The sequence below is a fragment of the Monodon monoceros genome, unplaced genomic scaffold, assembly GCF_005190385.1.
Source record: "Monodon monoceros isolate NGI ecotype Baffin Bay Population unplaced genomic scaffold, NGI_Narwhal_1 Super_Scaffold_1, whole genome shotgun sequence".
NCBI classification, from domain to species: domain Eukaryota; kingdom Metazoa; phylum Chordata; class Mammalia; order Artiodactyla; family Monodontidae; genus Monodon; species Monodon monoceros.
In genome coordinates this window covers 84,586,583-84,611,814 of record NW_021703765.1, presented here as the reverse complement: position 1 = coordinate 84,611,814, position 25,232 = coordinate 84,586,583, and positions in this window count along the sequence as shown.

Here is a 25,232-nt window from a genome sequence, read left to right as displayed (position 1 = left end):
TCAGATAATGGGCAGCTGCTCTGTGTCTCGGTGAGACCACGATGACTATTTTTTTTTTTGCGGTATGCGGGCCTCTCACCGCTGTGGCCTCTCCCGTTGCGGAGCACAGGCTCCGGACGCGCAGGCTCAGCGGCCATGGCTCACGGGCCCAGCCGCTCCGCGGCATGTGGGATCTTCCCGGACCGGGGCACGAACCCGCGTCCCCTGCATCGGCAGGCGGACTCTCAACCACCGCGCCACCAGGGAAGCCCCACGATGACTATTTTTAATGTTGATGTTTAGGTAACTCCCTTTACTGCTGTTTGTATTTTATTTGCCAAAAATCAGTTATTTTGTTCATAGCAGACATGTCTAGGTCCTTTGTGTTTGGAGGAGGTGCTGCAAATTCAGATCCCGTAGGGGCCAAAGATGAAATCTATCTGAGTGAAACTAACAAGTGTAAGATGGAAAGAATAGTGTCAACCACGTGGCACATGGCAATGGACACCGTCGCTGAAGAATTGTGGGGAGTGGTGAGGACTGTGGGTGAGAGATTGGGGTACCCTCTAAAGGGGCTGCGAGCTGTGTTAAACCAGTTAGCCCAACAGTGGAAGCTAAGTTCAGAGATTCCTTATCTTCTGATAAGAGATATAAGAAATTAAGATTTCCTAGTGAAATAGCCCAAGTGGTCAGTGTTGGCAGCTAATTGGAGAATATGAAAAGGGTATTTGGTAATGTGTGGAGACGTTTTTGGTTGTCACACCTGGAAAAGATGCTGCTGGCCCCTGGGTGGAGGCCAGAGATGCCGTTAAACATCCTACTTCACAGAACAGGCCCCCAGCAATGAACATTCAGCCCTAAATGTCGCGTTGGGTTGAGAAACTACGTCTTAGGTTGATTTTGAACAAAAGCCACCCAACGCATCAGTGTTTCTCAAAATATCTATGTCTCAGACTTTCTTTCTCTTTTAAGAAGTACAAATCCATTTTTTATATAAAGTAAGGCCATTTTCGTCTGTCTTTGAGCATTTTTTAATCTTGGGGTTTATATGTGGCAAATTTAAGTTTTTTCAATATAAACAGTTACTATCGTTCTCCGTTGGAACAGTAGTTCCTTAGGAAGCCTGTCACTCCGTCACCGCTGCCAACCTTCTTCCTCTCTGACCAGTGACTTAATCCCTTTTCCTGCCGTTCTCTTTGCTACCCCTAGAATATAGTATATTTGTTTCAGAATTACCCGATGTTTTATATCATGTGTAAAGTGCTTATGAAAATACTTGGGGAGAGCAGTATTTCAGATACGAAATACCTTTTTCTCCATGTGAGTTGTATCGCTACAGCTAGTAAAAGAGTATTCCTGCTTCTGCAAAACCCACATCTAGGGAAACTAGATGTACCCTAAAAAAGAAGGATAACATTGTTATAAACGAGCAGTCTATAAAGAGGATGACTTCTGCTGGGCACGTACTTCTTTAGAGAAACAGCAATAAATACAGTTTGTCTTCAAGGTGGTCTGTTACCTAAACGGAAGAAAATAGTGGATACAAAAGAACAATGTGCTGGTAAGAGTGGAAATCCAGAGGAGGCTGAGATAACATTCCAAGGAAAGAGAGAGATAGAGAGAAGGAGAGATGGGGGGTCCCACCCGTCATTCATGAGTTAGGAGGACCCAGAGAGGATGAGATTATGAAGCAGGGCAGGGACTCCACCCAGTGGGAATGATCACGTTCGGTTTGCTGCATCCTATTCACCCTCCTGCCTTCTCCATCAGCCTGGTGTCCCAGGAGGATGATCCTTGGGGTTTGCAGGAGGGTCGGGTTTATTCCTTCAGGCATCACAGTTGGGCTCTCTGCCGGGGCAGTGGTGGCTCCCTCTAGTGCTGACCTGGAGTACTGCAACTCCCCCGGTGGGTTTTGCTGCATTGAAAGGGCCACAGTAACTCCATTCCTTGTGTGCTGCAGCTTCCCTGATACAACGATCTGTGGGACTTTAATAGGAGTACAAAACGTTCTAGCCAAAATAAAAATACTTCTTCATATTATGGAAGTATTATTCTAAAAGTAATCCTTTCCTGTGGAAAACAATAACACAAGTATACGAAGATACCTACATAGGGATGTTCGTTACAAACAATGTTATAAAGAAAAAACTGGAAATAGTCCAAAAGTCTACCAATAGAGGGTTGGTGAGTTAAACGTAGTAGAACATTATAGTACAAAATGTGATTGATATATACTGATATAGAATATTTATGTCCCATAAATAAAAGTGGATTGAAGAAAAAGTAATACTTGATCACTGTGGAAAGTAGAAAACAAAACAGATGAGCAAAAGTAAGAAAATCAGCAAATCAATCATAAATTCGATGCCTAGTGAGAAGCCATATCAGTATTTAACAATAAGTGTTGTTTATTGAAGTATAATGTCTATAAAGAAAATGGAACAAATGAATCATTATAAATAATTAACATATCCAAGAGATAGAAGTAGTTGCTGGGGGCTGGGGAAATAGGGAGAGGCTGGGAAAAGGGTACAGACTTTCAGCTGTAAGGTGAATAAAGTCTGAGGAACTAATGGAAAACAGTGATCGGAGGTTCTAATGCAATGGTGACTAAGGATGATAACGTATTATGTCATTGAAATTTGCTAAGAGAGTAGAATTTAAATGTTCAGATGTTTCTGTTTACTGATATATAAATACATTTCTTATTTATATGTAAATAAATAAGTGTGTGAAGTGATGGCCGTTAACTAGGTGGAAGGAATCCTTTCACCGTGTATAAGTGTATCAAATCATCATGAGGTACCCTTTAAATATCTTAGAGTTTTATTTGTGGATTATACCTCCATCAGTCTGACAAAGGGAAAAAAGAGAACTTCCTTGGGGCCCTACCACTTCCCGTTACCCTTTTCAGGTCACTGTCCCCTTTTCTCAAAGTAACCATCATTCTGAACATACCTTGGTTTCGCCTGTGCTTGAATTTTATGCACGTGGCATCCTGTACTCTGTAGCTGTTTGTGTATGGCTTCTTACGTGCTACATGATGTGCATGAGTTTTCTGTTGGTGGTTGTGTCTGTTCCAGCCTTTTGCCTAACTTAGTATTGGGTTTTCGATTTTATCACTCTTTTGTTCTTTCAGCCTTGTTTCTATGCATAAGCATACCGGGCTCTGCGTTTCTGTTTCCAAAAATGTAATATCAATGTATGTTGGTACATACATGTATGATGAAAATATCCTCAGACCATTACATGTTTTTATTCCGATGTGTCATTTGAGCAGCTGCCTAATTTATATAACCATTGTGCTTTACTCCACAATTAACGTACTGGATAAAGGCTCTCTAAATGCCAGACACTGTGTGACAATCTGGGGATAAATGACGAGCAGAATGAAGTTCTTGCCCTTCACGGACAATTAAATAAGCAAGAATGCAAAATGTGATAAAAAACTAAAACTAAGATAGGGAATGTTAACAATTTCATTAAATAGTTCCTGTTGCCATGTAAATTAGGTGGTGGGCAAACAATTACGGCTAATTTTGAGTATTTTTTTTCTGAATTATAATATTTGGGATGTATCACTTTCAAATCCTTGTAACCTTTAACTTTTAATATTTTGTTGTCATACTGTCACATGGGTGACTCAGATTTATTCTAGCATCTAATATCTTAGCAACTGTGGAAATAGCATTGATTCATGATATTTTTTGTCTACGAGGATTAGAGTCCCTATTTTTTGTATATGCACTTTCTTTGCTATTTGATTGTCTCCTGGTCTCTGTACTATATTACCACTGAGAAATAGTATGTTTGTTTAGATGTATTTGGAAATTTTAGTTATGTCTCCATATGAAGCTACATTTCTGTGAGTAGAGAAACCAAATTCTCCAACACTTTAGAACTTTATCCTCTTTTTTTTTTTGTTTAAAGTCCTAAGAACACTGCGGGTGGATGGGAATGGAGAATTTGCTGGGAATTAAATTCTAAATTAAACAAGTCATTTCCATTTTTTGTTAAAATATGGAAGTGTTTTTCTTTTGTCATATCAGTGTGCCCAAAGAATATAAGACCTCATTTTGGGTAAACTTCATTTTTATTGAGTTTATAGGGTTATGGATTTGATAAAGTATTCTGTTGTTCATAACAATTAATAATCTAAGTAGCAGTTCCAGAATAATAGAGGGAATGTGGCATGGAACTCTGTGGCTATTTGCACAATGAACTGAACAAATAAATAATAATTGCTGTAGAAGTTCAGAGAGAAATGGGATCAAATGAGTTTGATCAGAAAGAAAGCTTCGCTGAAGAGGTGGAATACGACTCGATTCTTTATATTCTGAATAGAATTTTGGTGAAAGGGGCAGAAACTCATTTCAAGTGGCTGAAACACCCTAAAACAATAGGTGAAGGGGTTTTTTGGACATCATTTGTGGCTTTTGTAAATATATTCTCTTTATCCATGACATCTTACATTTTCATTAGGGACAAATACAAGGGCGGCATGAATAGAACAAGCGTGATACCTAATTAAGGGTAATTAAGTATCATGATTTTTTGTTCTTCAAGGGGAGCTGGCATTGGGTCTCCCCGTGCTGGCCAGTACTGTTCTTTTTTTGTCATGAATGACTGATGTTCTCAGTGGCAAGCTGTTGGAGTCATCATCTCTGACATTGGATGGCCAGCTACTCCACTTCTATCTTCTGATTCTTCCATTGTGCTTTGCGATGGGGGAAGAAAACTGGGGAGAATGGGATGGGAGGTAAAATTGGCACGATTGGCTTGGCTAAGTGCACTGTGTGTCCTTCTTGCCGTGTCTAATCTGTCAACAGAGCATCTGCCTTAAACCATATCCATATCATGGCCACTTCTCATCACCAGCACTGCTGCCACCCTGGCCCAAGCCACCATCCTCTCTCACCTGGATTACTGCCACATCCTCCATCGGGTCCTTCTTCTTCATCCTTCCTCCCTCCACCCTACCTAGTCTCCCTGTAGTGGCCAGAATGATCATTTTAAACACCTGGGGGGTTTGTGAATGATCTTACAGACTAGAGATTAAAAAATCAAATGCCCGTCGGGGTAAATATGTGACATAAATGAGGCATAAGGGCTGGGTGTGGACTGTGGCCAAGTAGTGAACTCATGCCCCATCTAAAGGGCACAGCTCTGTGGCTTGTTGCCGTATGGTGAGGGATTCACAGATTTCTCACATCATGCAGTGTTTTAAAGAAAAATGTAAAATCAGAATTTTTATTTGAAATCTTCTGTTTTATCAATATTGGCTTTAAGAGCTAAATGTGAATTTCAGTAACACCATGCAGAATCAAGTAAAACAGTCTCTGGAGCCAGATTCAGCCCAGGTTACAGCATCTACTGTGGGCAGTGGGGAGAGTTTTAAAAAAAGAAGTAACAGAAAGACCTGTGAGGGTGACATTCTGCCACCGTCCACCTGGGCTTCCTCCTCAGCATGAGTTTGGGGAAATGACAGTTTCCTGTTGGAATAGTATAGAACCAGTGCCCACTATATAACTCTTCGCAGCTGCAAGCTGCCCCTTTGCCAGGTGAAGGCAACCTTGGAATTTAATAAGTAGAATTTTTTCAAAACAAATAACTTTTTATTGAAGTATAATTGATTTACAGGGTTGTGTTATTTTCAGGTGTACAGAGAAATGATTCAGATATATATATATATATTCTTTTTCAGATTCCTTTCCATTATGGGTTATTACAAGGTATTGAGTAGAGTTCCCCGTTCTATATAGTGGTCCTTGTTGGTTATCTATTTTATATATAGTAGTGTGTTTATATTAATCCCAAACTCCTAATTTATCCCTCAGCTACCCAGTTTCCCCTTTGGTAACCATGTTTGTTTTCTGTCTGTGAGTCTAATTTATCCCTCGGTTACCCAGTTTCCCCTTTGGTAACCATGTTTGTTTTCTATGCCTGAGTCTATTTGTTTTGTAAATAAGTTCATTTGGATGATGTTTTAAGATGGCACATATGAGTGACATCATCTGGTATTTGTCTTTCTCTGATTTACTTCACTTAGTATGATCATCTCTGGGTCCATCCATGTTGCTGCAAATGGCATTATTTTGTTCTTTTTATGGCTGAGTAGTATTCCATTGTATATATGTACCACATCTTTTTTATCCATTCATCTGTTGATGGACACTTAGATTGCTTCTTAGCTATTATAAATAGTGCTGCTATGAATATAGGCATGCATGTATCTTTTTGAATTAGTTTTCTCTGGATATGTGCCCAGAAGTGGGATTACTGGATCATATGGCAACTCCATTTTTAGTGTTTTTGAGAAACCTTCATTCTGTTCTCTACAGTGGCTGCACCAATTTACATTCCCACCAACAGTGTAGGAGGGTTCCCTTCTCTCCACACCCTCTCCAGCATTCATTATTTTGTAGACTTTTTAATGATGTCCACTCTGACCAGTGTGAGGTGGTACCTCATTGTAGTTTTAATTTGCATTTCTCTAATAATTAACAGCGTTGAGCATCTTTTCTTGTGCCTATTAGCCATCTGTATATCTTCCTTGGAGAAATGTCTATTTAGGTCTTCTTCTACTTCTAATAAGGAGAATTTTAAAAAGGGGATTTGAAACTGGCTCTTTTCCTTTCCAAGGGGCCAGAACCTGAACTCAGGGAAACAGAATTTACTCCCAAGTCAAAAGTGCCATTGCCTCCCAGGCATCTGATATGCTTACGAGGACCGAGTCTCACAGGCTGTGCTGGTCCTGCTAAGTTTTCCCAGTCATGACTGCTCCTTGCTCTATGCTGTCCACCTTCCGGAGTTCTCCCAGGACAAAGCAGCTGACTGCTGGAGAGAAAGAATTTCTGGGCAAAACTGAGTGGACTGCACATTAATTATAGTTACTCCTATTAAAGAGTAAACTCTGAGCTGTGCTCACTCAGAAGCAAAACTTGTTGGCAAATGAATTGAGAAACAAGAAAAAATATTATTAGATGTGAATGTCTTTGATAACGCTCTAAAGAAAACAGGACATGTTTTATTTCTGTTCTGGTTTGAGCAAAGCTTCTGGACTGATAGATTCCCCAGGCATCATGTCATATTGCATTCTTTACTTTCTGCGTCTGTATTCTTCTTTTATGATGGAATGAAGTAGGGGACTCCTAGGAGACCTCTCTCCACCTGCCCCCAGCCCTGACAGTGCTCTCAACGGGCCGCCATCCTTCTGGTTTCGTACCCATTCTTTCAAAAAAACTTTTTAAACGTGCTCTACAAAAGAGATGCAGAAATAGAGGCAGCATAATGGTCCCGGTAGAGAAATGCTGACAAGCTGGATACAGCCTATGATCAAAAAAGAATATAATTTCCTGATTGAAAAGGATGGGTGAGGGAGAGGAAGAAGATTGCATAAACCAGGGCAGGGTTAGCTGTCTGCAATGCTAATAGGGGTCTCCTTGCTCTTTTTTTTTCCCCCCATCAGTTCAAAAAATATGTCAGGCTTTTAAGGTTGAAGTTTCAAAATTTCTTCCAGTGACACCTATCAATCCTTCCACACTTAGCATTCCACGTTCGAGTTGTTAATTTAATTTGATGACAGGTCACTTTAGACAGAAAAATGGCTGGTGCTGAGTAACCAGATCTTAGTGATATAAACCATGGGTGGCGTGGAGGGATAGTGGAGAGACCCACAGGGTTGCAGCCGACCCTCTCACTCTGTCTCTGACCTGGACATACATATCCCTGTTGTTTTGTTCTGCTCTGTTTTGTTTTCAGTCTTGGTCTTTGAGTCACTAAAATGGGGACAATCACATTGTTGTCCTAAGAGATTGAAAAGGGAACCTCGGAGACCATCTGGTCATGGGCTGCTCATCTCAGCTGCACTTCAGGATCACCTGGAAGTATTGAAAAATTCTATGTTTGGGCTACATCCGTACAAAGAAATCAGTATGCGCGTGGGAGTGGGTATTGGTATGTCTTTATTTTTTTTCCTCCCATATATTTTATTATTTTTTTTAAGTTTTATTTTATATCAGAGCATAGTTGGTTAACAATGTTGTGTTAGTTTCAGGTGTACAGCAAAGTGATCCAGTTATACATATACATGTATCTATTCTTTTTCAAATTCTTCTCCCATTTAGGTTATTACAGAGTACTGAGCAGAGTTCCCTGTGCTCTACAGTAGGTCCCCGTTGGTTATCCATTTTATATATAGCAGCGTGTACATGTCAATCCCAAACTCCCAGTCTGTCCCTTTCCCCCCACCCTTCCGGCCTGGTAACCATAAGTTCTTTCTGTAAGTCTGTGAGTCTGTTTCTGTTTTGTAAGTTCATTTGTATTTCTTTAAACTGGCCAGACCTGCTGCCAGGATTGAGGATCCTGCTATGACTCAGCCCTGTTGTTAAGAGTCAGGGATGCTGACAGTGAGGGTTGGAGATGGGAATGGAGCTCCCGTTCTTTGGGCAAATGTATTCAGCTAAGGAAGGATCCCCAGACCTTCTCCCTGAAGTTGCTGAATTAGGCATATTTAATGACATCTTATCACCTCCGCCATCCACACTGAACCACTGGGGTTTGTTGCTGCTGTTGCTTCCTAACCCAGCTGCCTGCCCAGCAAGAGACCCTTTTGGTCATAAATTCCATCACTTTAGTTTGGCTTCAGATACTTCAGGGGCTTTAGTCAGTCATGGAATAAAGCTCAGCGTCTTCATGGTACTTGCCCGGTCTGGCCCATGGCTGTGTCTGACCTCATCCTCCTCTCTCTGTACCTCCAGCATCTCCATCCAGACACCCTAACTTTTTTTAATGTGCCTTTGAGGAGCTGGGTGGGGCTGCTCCTGCCTCAGGGCCTTTGCACTTGCTGTCTCCCCAGCGTGGAAAGCATCTCCAGCAGCGTTTGTGTGGCCACTTCCGAGCTCCATTTGGGTCTCTGTTTGAATGTTCCCTGCTCGGGGAAGCTGTGTCAGGGGTGTTGGGGCATCCAGATTAAAAAATGGAGGACCACACATTAATTTTTTTTTTTTTTTTTTTGTGGTACACGGGCCTCTCACTGTTGTGGCCTCTCCCATTGCGGAGCACAGGCTCCGGACGCGCAGGCTCAGCGGCCATGGCTCACAAGCCCAGCTGCTCCGCGGCATGTGGGATCCTCCCGGACCGGGGCACGAACCCGTGTCCCCTGCATTGGCAGGCGGACTCTCAACCACTGCGCCACCAGGGAAGCCCTCCGAGCATCTCAGCTACCCGATGTTTATAGAACTCGGTGCTTTAAAAAGCACTTTTTCCCATACAGTGGGAAACACTGTATGTTTCTTGAGGCTCACAGAAACGTGTCCTATATGAAGAAATATCTGATGGTAAAAATAAACCGTTGGGCTTCCCTGGTGGCGCAGTGGTTAAGAATCCGCCTGCCAATGCAGGGGCCCCAGGCTTGAGCCCTGGTCTGGGAAGATCCCACATGCTGCGGAGCAATTAAGCCCGTGTGCCACAACTACTGAGCCTGTGCTCTAGAGCCCACGAGCCACAACTACTGAAGCCCGTGTGCCTAGAGCCCGTGCTCCGCAACAAGAGAAGCCACCGCAATGAGAAGCCCGCGCACCGCAATGAAGAGTAGCCCCCGCTCGCCACAACTAGAGAAAGCCCGTGCGCAGCAACGAAGACCCAACGTAGCCAAAAATAAATAAATTTATAAATAAATAAATAAATAAATAAACCATTAAGATTTTCCCTGTGTCTGTCATTCATCTGGATTCCGACCTTTCAAGAGAGAACTACTGAAAAATATTTTGTAATTGTGTTGTAAATCATGGTATGCCTCTCGTTTTGTTTTCAGACTCAAGCATCTTTTCCATTCAAGGAAATACATTTTTCTATTATGGAACTGAGCTGGATCTAACAAATTTTCACCTCTTTATTTTTTTAGGCTATGTCTTAAATATGTCGGTAGCTTCTGGTGGGTTTTCAACAGAACGGCCAGATTACCATTTCTGAAAACAGTCATATTTATAATATACTAACTCGTGTGTATTGAGCACTTACGTGAAATAACTCATGGAGTTTTCTTAACAACTGTATGAGGCACCTGCTGTTATTACCCCCATTTTAGGGATAAAGAAACTGAGGATAAGAGTTTCTTAAATGGGGCTTCCTTGGTGGCACAATGGTTAAGAATCCACCTGCCAATGCAGGGGACACGGGTTCTAGCCCTGGTTAGGGAAGATCCCATATGCTGCAGAACAACTAAGCCCCTGAGCCACAACTAATGAAGCCCATGCACCTAGAGCCCATGCTCTGCAACAAGAGAAGCCACCACAGTGAGAAGCCCGCACACCACAATGAAGAGTAGCCCCCTCTCGCCGCAACTAGAGAAAGACTGAGTGCAGCAACAAAGACCCAATGCAGCCAAAAATAAATAAATAAAATAAATTAATTTTAAAAAGTTTCATAAATGATTAAATTTAATTTAATTAAATGATTAAATGATTTCCCGAAGTTACACAGCGAGCAAGACAGAAAGCTGGTTATACTGGATGGAAGCCCGGGCCGCCTGACCTAGAGCCTGTTTTCTTAACTTTCCCTTCACTTGCCTGATTTTCGTGTTCTATTTTTTTTTTTTCTTAAAATGGTGGTAGAAAATGAGTTAATTATTGGCTGTTTATTCCTCGTCTTATTAAAAGGACATAAATTAGGAGGAAAATAAATTAACAATTTGTGTGTGTTGGGGTGTGGTGGTTTCTCTAACTTATATTTATCCTCAGAGATGAGTAGAAAGGAAATTACTTCTTTCTAATACCCCGACTAGTACTTTGATAATAAATCAATCCCCATTTTGCTGTGAAACTGGGCATATTAGAGGTAAAGAGCTCACATTCGGGAATCAGACAGCCTCCTTCAAATCCAGGCTCAGGCACTTTCAAGCTCAGTGAGCTGAACATCTTCAATTGTCTCAGCCTTAATTTTCCTAACTGCTCAATGGGGATAATAAACGCCTTACTCTCGTACTACACGAGCGCCAAACAATATCAGAAATAAAAAGTGCCTGACGTTTCGTAAAAGATATTACTTTCTCTCTCTTCCTTCTCTTCCTCACTTTTCCTGTAAAAAGCACCTTTATAAGTAAACTGATTTCAGAGAAACTGAAGTGCAAAAGTGTGAATATCAGAGTGGAAAAAATAAGGACAACAGGCCTGTTCCAGTTTTAGGTACTTTAACTGGGAATAAAACTTTAACTGTTCACACTAATGTTTTCATTAGCTCCTTGACATCCTCTGGGGAACCTCCTGTACCCCTGCCCCAGCGCCTCAGTCTAGGGACACATGTGGGGATGACTCCACCCGTGTCAGGGTGGAAATGTGGCCCAGGCCTGGCCAAGTAGCATATTCCATTTCCCTGAGCACTGTGTTTGGCTGAGTCACGAGCACGTGACCCACATTGGGCCAATGATCAACAGACCTGGGATTTTAAACTGTTTAAGGAAGAGAAGCTACTATTTTCACTGGGTTGGACCCTGGGAGAAGATAAGCCAGGAGCTGCTATAGGGGTTGCTAGCATCAGTGAGCCACCCTGAAAATAGGTCGATTCATTTTGGAGGAGACAGATACAAGAGATGGTGGTGCTAGTGTACCTGGACTCTGACTTTTGATGCCTCTGGGGCCTTTAGATTTTACGGTAAAAGAAATTGCTTACTTAAGTTGCTTAGATTTGGATTTTCTGACAGCTTTCAAAAAAACAAACAAGCAACACGTAACCAAACACTTGGGCATATGCAACCTGACCCATTTATGTGCAGAGACACTTTTTTTTTTTTTTAATTTATTTTGGCTCCGTTGGGTCTTTGTTGCTGCACGCGGGCTTTCTTTAGTTGCGACGAGCGGGGGCTACTCTTCGTTGCGGTGCACGGGCTTCTCATTGTGGTGGCTTCTCGTTGTGGAGCACGGGCTCTGGGTGCGTGGCCTTCAGTAGTTGTGGCACATGGGCTCAGTAGTTGTGGTGCACGGGCATAGTTGCTCTGCAGCGTGTGAGATCTTCCCGGAGCAGGGCTCGAACTCGTGTCCCCTGCATAGCACATAAGAAACCAAGTGCCCCTATTCTCTAGAATGCAGATTAAGTTTCTTCATCTGCATGGAGAGAAGTAGCTTTCTGTGATGAAGGTGTGCGGCGTGATCCCTTCTCCGGGCTGCCGCGTGTGGTTGTTCAGGTTGTGCACTGCACAAGCGTTCCCGTGCTAGAGGACTTGTGGAGCTAAAGGCCAGTCTGTGTTGCACTCTGTGAGCTGTGCTGGCTGCCATGAGACCATTGGCCTGGAAAGAGGGACACGTTTCTAATTAACGCAAAGATGTCTTGCATGTTAGTTGCAGACCTAGCAGAATTCCACCTAAGTGTTTACCTGCTCCATTCGTAGCTCCAGATGCTGAATGTCCCTGAAAAACAGATGCTATGACCATGTGGATTGGTCCCCCTGTTAATTCATCATTGGCAGCTGTGTTAGTCTTCTAGTGCTTCTGTAACAAATCACCACACGCTTAGTGGCTTGAAATAACACAAATTTGTGACGTCTGACACGTGTCTCATTGAGCTGAAAGCAGGGTGTCATTGGGGCTGCATTCCTTTCTGGAAGTTTTCAGGGAGAATCTGTTTCCTTGGTTTTTCCAGCTTCTAGAAGCCACCTGCATTCCTGGGCTCCTGGCTCACTGCCGCCTTCTTCAGCATCTGTGACGGTGGGTTGAGTCTTTCCTGTCCCATCATCTTGACCTCCACTTCTGCCTCACTCCTCCACTTTTTAAAAATTGAAGTATAGTTGATGTACAATAATATATAAGGTACAGGTGTACCATATAGTGATTCACAATTCTTAAAGGTTATGCTCTATAGTTATAAAATATTGGCCATATTCCACGTGTATAAAATATATCCTTGTAGCTTATTTTATTTATTTATTTATTTATTTTTATGTTTTTTTTTTTTTGCGGTACGCGGGCCTCTCACTGTTGTGGCCTCTCCCGTTGCGGAGCACAGGCTCCGGACGTGCAGGCTCAGCGGCCATGGCTCACGGGCCCAGCCGCTCCGCGGCACGTGGGATCTTCCCGGACCGGGGCACGAACCCGTGTTTCCTGCATCGGGAGGCGGACTCTCAACCACTGCGCCATCAGGGAAGCCCTGCCAGTTTTAATATAAGCAACTTAATGAAGAACTCTCCCTACATACTGAGCGTGTGTATCCGGCCGTCGGGGGTGCTTAGGCGTTGTCATGAGGTCAGATATGAGAAATGAAATCGGTGCTCTGTATTCAGGTGGCATGTTCCTCACTAGTGTTTATCTCTTCGGGCTTTCAGGAAGGTTCAGCAGCGACGACCATCTCAAGGGCAGGTCTGGGGGTAATGAGCTGCTGACCCTGAGTCAGAGAGGTTGGCTTTGAGTTGTTTGCAGCATCCTTTCATTTATCCATTTGTTTTTTCTTTCATTCATACATTTACTTAGTGTCCTTCTGTTCTCTGGTATTGTTCTGGGTCCTGAACCCATAGCCGTGAACACGTCGAGTCAGATCTCTGCTCCAAGGACCCAACAAAGAAGGAGCGGTCTTCAGGTTTAATCAAGAAAACAAATAGAAAAGACCATTTAAGATGGGAAGCAACTAAGCAGGGCATGAGGCAGTGACGAGGTAGGGCTACTTTAGGCCACTTGGAGGTGCTTCTAATGCTGAGACCTGCACGAGGAGAAAGACTTAGCCACGTAAAAGGAATAGTATTTCAGGCAGAAGAAGGGGACAGTGCAAAGGCCCTGAGGCAGGAGTTAGCTTAGTGCGTTTGAGAAAGGGCATGAAGGGCAGTGTGCATGGAGGGACATGGACCGGGGTGGGGGGGTAATGACACAGCCGGTGACAGAGGCCACAGCCTTGTCAGGCAGGACTTTGTACATGGCCTTCCAAGGCATCTCAAGGTATCTTTTTTGTCCACCCATATGGACAGTTCTCAGGTGAGTTTCCAGGCCTAGGATGCAGGAAGTATGTAGTTCTCAAAGTGGGGCCCCTGGACCAGCTGCATCAGTATCACTTGTTGGAATGCAAATTCTTGGGTCCCACCCCAGACCTCCTGAATCAGAAGCTTTGCAGTGAAGCCCCAGCATGGCAAGCCCTTCGAGTGATTCCGATGACGGCCAGAGGGTGAGAAGCACCCAGTGACAGCAGGAGGGTTTTTAAGTTTTTTCCTCTGTGTTTGATTCCTTGCAATCTCAAAAATTATGGCCAGAACTCACCCACCTCCCTCTCAGTCATAGTTACCAGATAAGAGCATCAGAGTAGCTACGGCATTTGTATGCAGAAGCGCAAGTGAAACGTGCCAGGTGTAGATGGGACCAGGCTTTCTTAAATCAGATTGTCTAGGATACTTGGCTGGTCACATCTTAAAAAAAATGACATTGGATTTATCATCCCCCCCTTCTTCCTAAGAGCCCAGAGCTCTTCCACACACATTATTTGAAGTAGTCTTGCGATTTTTACTTAGGAAAAAAATTCTCTGGGATAAGAGGGATCTCCATTTGAACAATCACAAAAAATTCTTCTGCAGATGGATTTTTATGTATGTTTGCAGTCATTACATGCATGCTTGCACATTATGTAGCAGAAGCATTTTATGGAAATTGACTAGAATAGTGGTTCTCAAACTGTAGCATGTGTCAGAATCCCCTGGGGGACTGTGAAAGCAAAGATTACTGAGTCCCAACCAGAGTGTCTGAATCAGTAGGTCTGCAGTGGGGCCTGAGAATTTGCATCTCTAACAGATTCTTAGGTGATGCTGAAGTTGCCAGGGCGGGGCCACACATGGAGAGCCCACTGCTGGAACACAGAGTTCAGAAAGATATGACTCTGTCTTAAAACTAGGATTAGGTTCAGCTGTGAGTAACAGAAGCTACAACATAACAGCGGCTGAAACAAACTAGAAATCGATTCTCACTTGCCGTAAACGTCCAAGCTAATGCGGTGGCACTGGGGTCACCTGGGAATCGGACCCCTTCTCTCTTGTCCCTCTTCTAACATGTGATTCCTTCTCACTGTTGCATGCATTAATGGATACATTTGTTTATCCATTAATCTATTGAAGGACCTCTTGGTCACTTCCAAGGTTGGCAGTTATGTATAAAGCCGCTGTAAACACTCCTGTGCAGGCTCTTGTGTGGACATAAATTTTCCACTCCTCTGGGTAAATATGAAGGAGTGTGATTGCTGGATGGTATGGAGGAAGTATGTTTAGGTTTATAAGATATCGCCAAACTGTGTTTGCAAGTGGCTGCACCATTCTGCATTCCCACCAGCACTGAATGAGAGTTCCTGTTTCTCCACATCCTCACCAGCTCTTGGTGTTGTCAGTGTTTTTTTAATAGGTGTGTCGTGGTCATGTAGACTTTTTGCTGGATATTTAGTTTGTTGCTAATTTTTCACTTTAAGCCTGACACTGCGCCGAACATTCTAACAATATAAACTTTTCTGAGCATTTCTTTATTTTTTTATGTCTAGGAATAGATTCCAAGGCATGCAATGAATGGGGCAGAGAGAAAGGGAACTGCAGCTTCTCTGGGGTATTGAGAAGGTACTAGGTATTTCCAGGTATTCATCTCCTGGGAATATGACCATAATTACGCTTTCACATGAGCCCTGTATGAGAGTGTAGCTATGACTGAACTCTGGGCAGCGTTGTTCATTGCGATATTAAAAGCTCTGTGTCAAGTCTGTGAGGAAAAAGATACCATGTTGAGTGTGACATGAATTTTATCTCTATTTTCAGACTCTGGTAATAGAATCTCATCTAAGTGGGTCTCCTACACTCACTTTGTCCGGAAGGTCACTGTAGTTATGCCTTCACTACCTTGGATGGTCAGAGCATTTGATGTGACCTTTCAACATAAATATCCACGACTGACACGCGTGCCTGCTTACATACGTACATGGCATATATACGTACAATTTCCTAAACTGTAAAACTGGAGTGATGGTTCCCTAATAGGAATGGTTTTGCTTCCCAATTAGGGTTGCCAGATATAGCAGAGAAACATACAAAATGTCCAGTTAAAGTTGATTTTCAAATAAACCATGAATGTCCCATGCAATGTTTGGTACTTACACTAAGAAAAGTATTCGTTATTATCCTGAAATTCAAATATAAATGGATGCGCTGTGTGTTTATCTGGCAACTTTACCCTGAGGGGCATTTGGCAACGTCTGGAGACATTTATGGTTGTCACAACGGGGCAAGGGAGTTCTACTGGCATCTAGTGAGTTGAGGTCAAGGATGCTGATAAATATTCAGCAATGCACCAAACAGCCTCCTACAATAGAGAATTATCCTCAGTAGTCCTGGGGTGGAAAGCCCCTGGTTAAGACTGCCTGAATTTCCATTTTATTTCCAGGCTTCTGCATTTAGCTAGTGAAATGTAAAGGCCGACAGGGACTAAAAATGATTAATATATATGGGAACGTATAACTCTCCTTACAGCCTCTCTATTTCAGGTTACAGGTCTACTTGACTGGCCATGCTTCCATCTGTGCACCCTCGTTTATTTTTCTCCATGGCTCTTCCGGCTGCGTGAAATTACATTACACGAGTTTATTTCTTTACTTGTGTTTTTAAATCTTCCCTCTTCACTAGGATGTCAGCCTCGCGAGGATAGGGGTATCATTCCTTCTGTTTAATCCTGTCTCTCCAGCACCTCGGACAGCTCCTGGCACAATTATTCGTGCCATGAATGACAGGAGGAATAAAGGCAGAAACGTATCTTTTAAGAGAACTCCACAGCCTCCCAACACATTTCTCATAACAAAGTATTCTTTAAGCTAGAGGGCTTCTCACACTTAAATCTACACTTAAATCTGCTGCATTTGCCGCTGGCTACGTGCTTTAGTTGTCAGGCTCCTTTGGGAAGCTGCAGTCAGATACCAGTTTCCTCAGTCATTCAAAGTATGAAAATGTGCTTGAGAAACGAAGACAGATTCCGTTCTGAAATATCGGAATCAACAAATTCAATGTTTTAGAAGCAAATTAAGAACCACGTGGATAAAGTAAATGTGTTCACCTCTGTAAACGGACCTTTCTCCTATACTTTTATCCCCCCCCCCCGCACCCGCAGTGTTCTGGGGGAAAGGGGTAAAAGGGATGCAATTCTTTTCAACGTCTTCAAAAAGTGTCCCTTTCCTGACACAAATCCCAAGGGACAACCTGTGTCTTTCCCAGGAGCTAACATTTTCTCACTTAAAGAATACATGACAAGCCCCCCAAATGTGTTCAGCTCTGTGCTGGGTTCTGGGGGCATCACACATGTCTTCTCCCAGCTTTTGCTGCAAGAGCAGGTCCTGAAAGCCCTGGACCTGAAATTCAAGCAGCCTCTGTAGACCAATCACCAAAAAGTACCTATTCTTGTGTCAGTCTCAGCTATAACAACCACGACTCTTGGGCTTGATGTACGAATTATATTTTTCCAGTATTTATTAAGAGAGGTGCACGGCTAATTACAATTTTTAAAAATACGTTTTTCTGTGTACCACTGGGAATTAATCAAGCATGGTGCCATTGAAACTCAAGCCACCTTCTGGCAAAAGCGTGATTTAATATGGAAAGGTGAACACAACAGGGGCCTTGAATCCCTCCTTGAGGGTCACATTGCTTAGTGCTAAAGGAGCCAGGCTGCTGGGTTGAAATTCTCTCTCTGCCATTTACCAGCTGTGTGACTTTAGGCAAGTCCCTTGACCTCTCTGGATCTCAGTTTCCTCACTGTGATATGAGGATGATAAAAAGCACCTAACGCATGGGGGTGCTGGGAGTATTACATTCTTTGATCATTCTAGAGAGTATAGACCAGTGTCCAGAATGAAGTAAGTGTTATCATTAAATAAATAATTTAGTGGGGAAAACGAACTCCCTTAACTGTGATACAAAGCAGAAGTTGCTACACATCCAAGGAGAAATCAAAATGCTGCATAGACATAGACCCCAGTAGGCTGGGGTGTATGGGGAGGGCTTCTTAGATCTGGAGGCCCTCATATGCAGTGTTCTAGAACAAATGGCCATTCTCCTGTTAGTGGTTTGCTTTGGGGAGAGAGCATGACAACCCGGAGGGTGAGAGCAGCAGAAGAGGGAACCTAGGGTTGCACTTGATGAATGACCGCTCAGTCTGGTCGGAGCGTAGGTTAGATGTGGCAGATAGCAAGATCCTGAAGCTGGGGAGGGAGGGTGGCTGTGAATACTCAGAGATTTTGAACCTTGAGCTACAGAATGTAAATTTCACATGGGAGTCATTGGCGAGCCAAGGAAATCTTTTTAATGATAACAGAAAAAGTTGATAGGATCACAGTGGAATGTGGCGAATTCAAGCCCAGGCAGCAGACCAGTAGGATCAGTGTTTAATCACTGGCTCTGATGGGAGGGAGGATGGACACCTGGTCTGTAGGGTTTGCCAATGTCCATAGTGTAAACATTCCCACCATGGGCGACTGGCATCTACCCGCCTGAAGCTACTGGATGTGGAGCTGGAAGGAGATGCATAGAATCAGCTCTTGAGAGTCTGTACCTGCCAGGTCCAGCCACCATTGCCCTAGACCTACCTTCTCCAGTCCCCCCTGGGCGCTGACTGGTTGTGTGACCTTGGTCAAGTTGTCCGTCCCTTTGACTCTCGATTACCTTATCTACAAAAGGGGGAAAATAATACAAAACAACGTAAATGACACTTCCAATCATTAAAAGAGAAAGGCAATGGTCAGAAGTCTAAAATTATTTCCCAGGAAGCATTCCTTCCAGAGGTTCCAGAAGACAATCATTTCCCTGCCTTTGCAACTTCTAGAGGCTGCCTCCATGCCTTAGTTCATGGCCCCTTCCTCCATCTTCAAAGCCAGAAAGAAGCATCTTCTTCCTCTCTGACCTCCTGACATTCTGTTATAAAGACCTTTGTGATGACATTGGTCCCACTGGATAAACCAGGCTCATCTCCCATCTCAAAACATTTAACTTAATCACACTGGCAAAGTCCCTTAGGCCATGAAGGTCATGTAGTCACAGGTGAGGGTTAGGTTGTGGATATCTTTGGCAGGAGGCATTATATGGCCCATGACGGTGACCACAGACAACACTGTGTGTGTGTGTCTGTGTGTGCGTCTGTGTGTGCATGCATGTTTACGGAGCTGTCTACGATCATTGACATAAATATAAACAGGTACAAAGCATATTTATAATAGTGACTGTATACCTACATATGTGTATACAGAGAAGCAGAGAGATGAGGTGGTAGAGAAAAAAGGATTCAGAGTCAAAGGCCAGTTTCGTTTGTTTCTGAAGTTTGAGTATACTAGGTTTTTATACTGCGATGAGCTATCCAGTTGAGAGGGAGAAATAGATGATGTGGAAGCTTGAGAAGGAAAAGTTGCTGGACCTTAAGGACTGATTTTTGAAGGAAAAGGAGATGCTTATCATCATAGGCAAAGATGGGTAGCAAATTCTAAGTTGCTGTCAGATTTGCTGGAGGGAAGATGAGAGAGTTCCTGTCTGGTGGATTCCGAAGTACGGGTCATCAGCTGAGCATGTGTTAGGGGTTGGGTGGGACAGTTGACTATTCATCTCTGCATAGGGCAGCCCCGGTACCCAGGAGTAAGAGGGAACCAGGGGAGTGAGCTGAGCCAGTTAGGCACTTTGATTTGGCTTTGTGTCTTGAACTACCTCTAATCCAAGTTCCTAGAGGCATACCTCTCATCTCAGTCTGGGGCTTTCAGGAACGCAGTGAAGTTCCCAGAATACATAGTGTGTCCCAGCTCTCAGTAACGCCATCCGCTTTCCTTCTTATCTCTGACACATTCACCTGGGACCCGGCAAGGTCACAGGAAACAGGGAAGTGCCAGGGTTTCCCCATCAACCACAGCTATTGTGGGGTCTGCTACCTCCTTAGGTCTTGCCATTCTAAGCATGTTTAGACCCTTCTGGTCCATGAAGAGACCTTCATTCACTCTTGGGGAAAGCTATCCAATTCATGTTAAGTTGGATATTGTTTGTGTTTTGAGTTTTGGTCTGCATTCTTTTTTTTTTTTTTTTTTCTTTTTTTGCGGTACGCAGGCCTCCCACTGATGTGGCCTCTCCCGCTGCGGAGCACAGGCTCCGGACGCGCAGGCTCAGCGGCCATGGCTCACGGGCCCAGCCGCTCCGCGGCATGTGGGATCCTCTCGGACCGGAGCACGAACCCGTGTCCCCTGCATCGGCAGGCGGACTCCCAACCACTGCGCCACCAGGGAAGCCCTGGTCTGCATTCTTATTCCTACTTTACTGGAGCTAGAAAGTCTTCTTTCCTTTATGTTAAGATTTTGTTGTTTTCCAATATAACTTTTAAGGGAGAAGACTGGAGTGGAGTTAACTGTCTTTCATTTGGATTTCTTAAACAGAAATTCCAGAATATTTTGCCATGGTGATAAGGTTATGAACCAGTTCAAATTTGTATATTTTCAGTTTGATGATTAATCAATTTGAATGCATATTTGTTCTTTGACAATCAAGAACCTCTATAGCATTTTTCATCTCTAGAAAGAAAAAAGGAGCACATAAAAATCCACCCAGCAAAAGAGAAGACATGAAGCACGCACGCATACACACACACACACACACACACACAATTGTGGGACATTTAAGCATAGAATATGATAGCAGGAATAAATTCAAACATATCAGTCAAACAAAGGCTTACAATCAGAATTTTTTTCGACATTGACACTAAGAAAAGTGACACAGTGACACAAAATAAAAGCAGGCAAAAAGTAGTACTAAGAAAATGCTTACAAAAAACAAGGAAAAGTTGGACAGGGTTGGCTGTCTTAACCTTGGGAAGAAAATATTGGGTGGGCCAAAAAGTTTGGGTTTTTGTAACAGCTTACAGAAAAACCCAGACGAACTTTTTGGCCCACCCTAATACACTTCAAAGCCAAAAGCATTAAGAAGGACCAAAGGAAAGTTTTTATTATTGGCAACAGGAGACATAAGACGTACTAATGTAGTGCCTACATATTGAGGACAAGTATGGTCAATCGTTTGAAATACAAGAGCTCAGCCATTTCAAAATCTCTGGGAAAAACTTTAACACATCTTTCTCAGACATCGATAAATAAAGCAGACAAAAGTAAGAGATTCTATAGTAAAACTGAGTATACAGTTACCAAATGACCATAATATGGGGCCAGTTCACCCCATCTGTGATACTTTTAGAACTTCATCAGTATCTCTGGCCCATTGATCCTGTCTTTGTATTTGCTTTCAGATTTATACCACCTTTTCTATTTTTTTTTTCTTTTAGGCTGTTTCAATGAGGATTTTTCTGTGGAAGCGTATGTAAATGAATGATCTTAATCTGCCATCTGTAACTATCAATTTTATACATTTTTTAAAATTTAGCACTTCTTCGGCTTAATTCTCAATTTTGTAATCTTTTATATCATTATTTCTTACTTTTTATCCTTTTTTCCTTAGAATTTTTTGTTGTTGTTGTTTTGGATTGTTTGGTTTGGGATTTCTCTTTTCCTGAGTAGAATGCTTAATTTATCAATTTCATTATATGAATGTATGAGATTCACGTATGAGATTTGTATGAATGTGCTTTTGACTACAGCCTTGGCTGCTTCACATGTGTTTTGATACGCACTGTTGTCACTATCAGTATCTTGTAAATACAGTGTAATTAAAAGCTTTCTTTTTATTCTTTATCCAAGAACCATTTAGTAGGTTTTTGTTCCAAGCAGGGAGCAGTGTTTCTATTTTTCTCTTGTTATTGATTTATATTTTGATTACGTATGCTCATGGAATCATGGAATCCAATCTAAGTTATTTTTGTGATTTTTTTTTAAAGGTTTTCTTGTGGCTTTGTATATGATGTTTGGCAAGAGTCCATGAAGAGTATAAATAAGAGTATCCTTTGTAGAAATTACAACCTCATAATTTATATTATTTATAACTTCCTAGCCTTACTTTTCCATCCTTCATAAATCGAGATTGGGAAAGGAGGTATATAATATTTTCCAAAAAAATTGTTACTATCAATTTTTCATTTGTAACTTTAAGAGATTTGTTATATTAATTTTGGAGATATATTTTTGCTTAAAGTATTTATTACTATACATGCATTGTGCATTGTATCTTTCCATAAAAATTAAGACTTTTAACCCAGGTAGTTATTTTTTCTCTTGAATTTACTTTTTATCCTCTGACATTAAAGTTGTGCTATTTTTTTTTTTTACCCACTATGGAATGTCTATGTCAGATTTTTTTTTTTTTAATCTCTCAGTCACTTTATTTAGGAGTTCTCTTTCAGACAATTAAAACTCATTATCTTATAATTTTTGAGTCATCCTGACAGTGTTTGTCTCTTCACAGGAGAGTTTAACTCATTTATATTTAGTGTCGTAATTAACAAATTTGTTCTTACTCCTTTCATCATGTTTTATGCTTTTTATCATTTTTCTTTCTTGATGATCTATGTTCTGTATTTTCAATAATCACTCAATGAGCTGTTTCTGTTTTCTCTCTTTCTCTCTTTCCCTTCCCAATTTGTAAGCCAAACAGCCTGATTTTAAACTTGTAAAAAGTTATAGTTAAATATATATTTATTTGGTTACCATTGACAAAAACAAAGCCACTTCTATGAATATACAAAATTAGTACCCTTTTACTTTTTTTCTTTTCATGTTTCTTTTGGCATTTTTACCAAGTTTATGATTTTTAAATAATATAATGTTTGGATTATGGTTTTTCTTTGATCAATAACTATTTTGACCTTGTTGGTTTTGCCTGCATTTAAAACTGTATTTGAGGGCTTCCCTGGTGGCGCAGTGGTTGAGAGTCTGCCTGCCGATGCAGGGGACGCGGGTTCGTGCCCCGGTCCGGGAGGACCCCACGTGCCACGGAGCGGCTGGGCCCGTGAGCCGTGGCCGCTGAGCCTGTGCGTCCGGAGCCTGTGCTCCGCAACCGGAGAGGCCACAGCGGTGAGAGGCCCGCGTACCGCAAAAAAAAAAAACCCCACAAAAACTGTATTTGAATTTATTCGATGTTTAAATGTTTTCATGTTTATGTCATGACTTTCCTGTTCCCGAATATTACACTTTAACCACCTCCTGGCTGCCTGAATAATGGGCTTCAGTGTTTTGGGTTTTTTTTCTTAAGGAAGGATAGATAGGATGTAGCCTTGCATCTTTCTACTGTCCTCACATATTATCAGGAAAATCTCTAGGTTAGGGAGTTGTTCAATTTGAACATTCTCCATCAGATTTATGGAAATATTTATCATTTTGAAGACTTAATTTTATACAGTAGATAGAACTGAGACCAGTTTGATTTTTTTCTTTTTGAATTTTTGTTTTATTTTTAAATAAGCACTTATAGAATTATTTATTTATCCTTGACATTAAGAAATGGCTTTAGGAAATCCCTGAAAGGTGGTGTTTCCAGTTTTCCTTGGAATTCAGTGAAATATTTATTTATTTTTACCCCAGGACTGTTTTCCTTTCTCGATTGTCTTTTGATGATGCTGCTTTTGCATTTTTCTGCTCTTTTTCTTAGAAGCCCTGTTATCTGCATATATATCTAATGTGTGTCATGTTTGCAGCCTGCCACTGATCATCATTTTCATTTCTTGTCTTTTCCATTTAGCTCTAGGGAAAGCTTCACAAATTCTCTTTTTCACAGGATAAATTCAATTTTCTCCTTTTTCATATCTTTTTTATTGCTTCTGAAACCATTTTAGATCCCTTACTTTTAATACTGCCATATCTTCTTCCATCTTAGTCTTATTTCATTATAAAATAACAAGGGTCCTGGATTTTCTTGATTAGCGAGAGCATAGAAGTTATTCTGTGTAAAATATACATCAGTATTCTGTGGTAACTACCCTTCACAGCTTTGTTGTTCCTCTATCTCTTCAGTGCCCTTTCAAATGCCCTTCTTTGATTGTGCAGTTTTTATTTATGAAACAAACATTTTATTCTCCTTCTGTTTTTCGTCTGTATTTGCCTTCTCTCTAGCTGTCCTTGAATGAGGGTAGCCTCTAGTGCATTGGAATTTCCCTGACACAGTGGAGTGGGTTCCTCTTCTTTCCATTAGGTTTCCACTTGCTCTTGTTAGAACTGCACATGAAACGTCCACCTGGAAGGGCGCTGGCCCTACATTCCCGTATCGGTGATGCAGTAGGCTGAGCAGCGTGGGGATGCGTTGGCTTTCCTGGTACTGTCCCTTCTCTCAGTTTGGCACAGCTGCTACACTGGGGACCAGGTTCCTGTAAGTCATTTTGCTTTGGCTTGGACTCAGTCCACAGTGAGGCTGTGTCATACCTCCTGTTCCACATTAGCAAGAGGCCCTGATTCTGGGGTTTTCTGCACAGTGTGGTCCGACTCACTCCTGGGTCTTTCAATCCAGCTGATTACAAATGTTGTCAGCAGCCGGCATCAGGTATGTTACCCAGTGCGGGGCATCCCTGGGATACAGTGGCCTTTGCTCTTAGAAATATCAAGGTAGTTCTACCAGGCTATCGTCTTCTTTTATGATGTCATGCTTAGAGATGCTAGATTTAGCCAACAACAATTCAGGGTGCCCAGTAACATTTGGATTTCAGATAAACAACAAATTTTGTTCTTAATTATAAGCATGCCCCATGCAACATTTCTGTCAATTAGAAATGGAAACATAACTGGGTTTCCTGTGTGTTGTATCTGGCAACCCTCACCATGCTGTATTTTCTGCATGAGGCATTGGTATCCCATGTAACTTCTCAGGAATTCTCCCAGGCCAGGGCGTGCAATTTGCACTGAATATTCAACACAGACGCAGATTTTTTACTTATTACCATATTCCCTTAGTTACTGCTTTTGAGTCCACTCAGGGGAAATTTTAAAAGTCTGTGCTCAAATCACCGTCTTTCTCAGGTTTCGTAAAAGTATTATTTAGGGGAAATTATTTTTTCAAAATGGTAAATTAATAGAAAATCTCTATGAGGTCACTGCGTTGCTTAACGATGGGAACATGTCACTTTCTTTCAAATAAGCATATAAAGTCACAGCACCAAAATCAAATGTAATTTTTTTCTTAATGGGTTATTAAGTGCGATTTACCACGTGCAACTTCTTTGTTATTTGATACCTTGCTCTTTTTTTTATGTGGAATTGGTGCTCGTAGGTTATAATAGCCACCCCCGTGGGGATTTGAGGTTAAGTTTTACTTCTTAATCTATTCTGTGCATGGTGGAACATTATTTTTTGAATTTTGTTTAAAAAAAAAA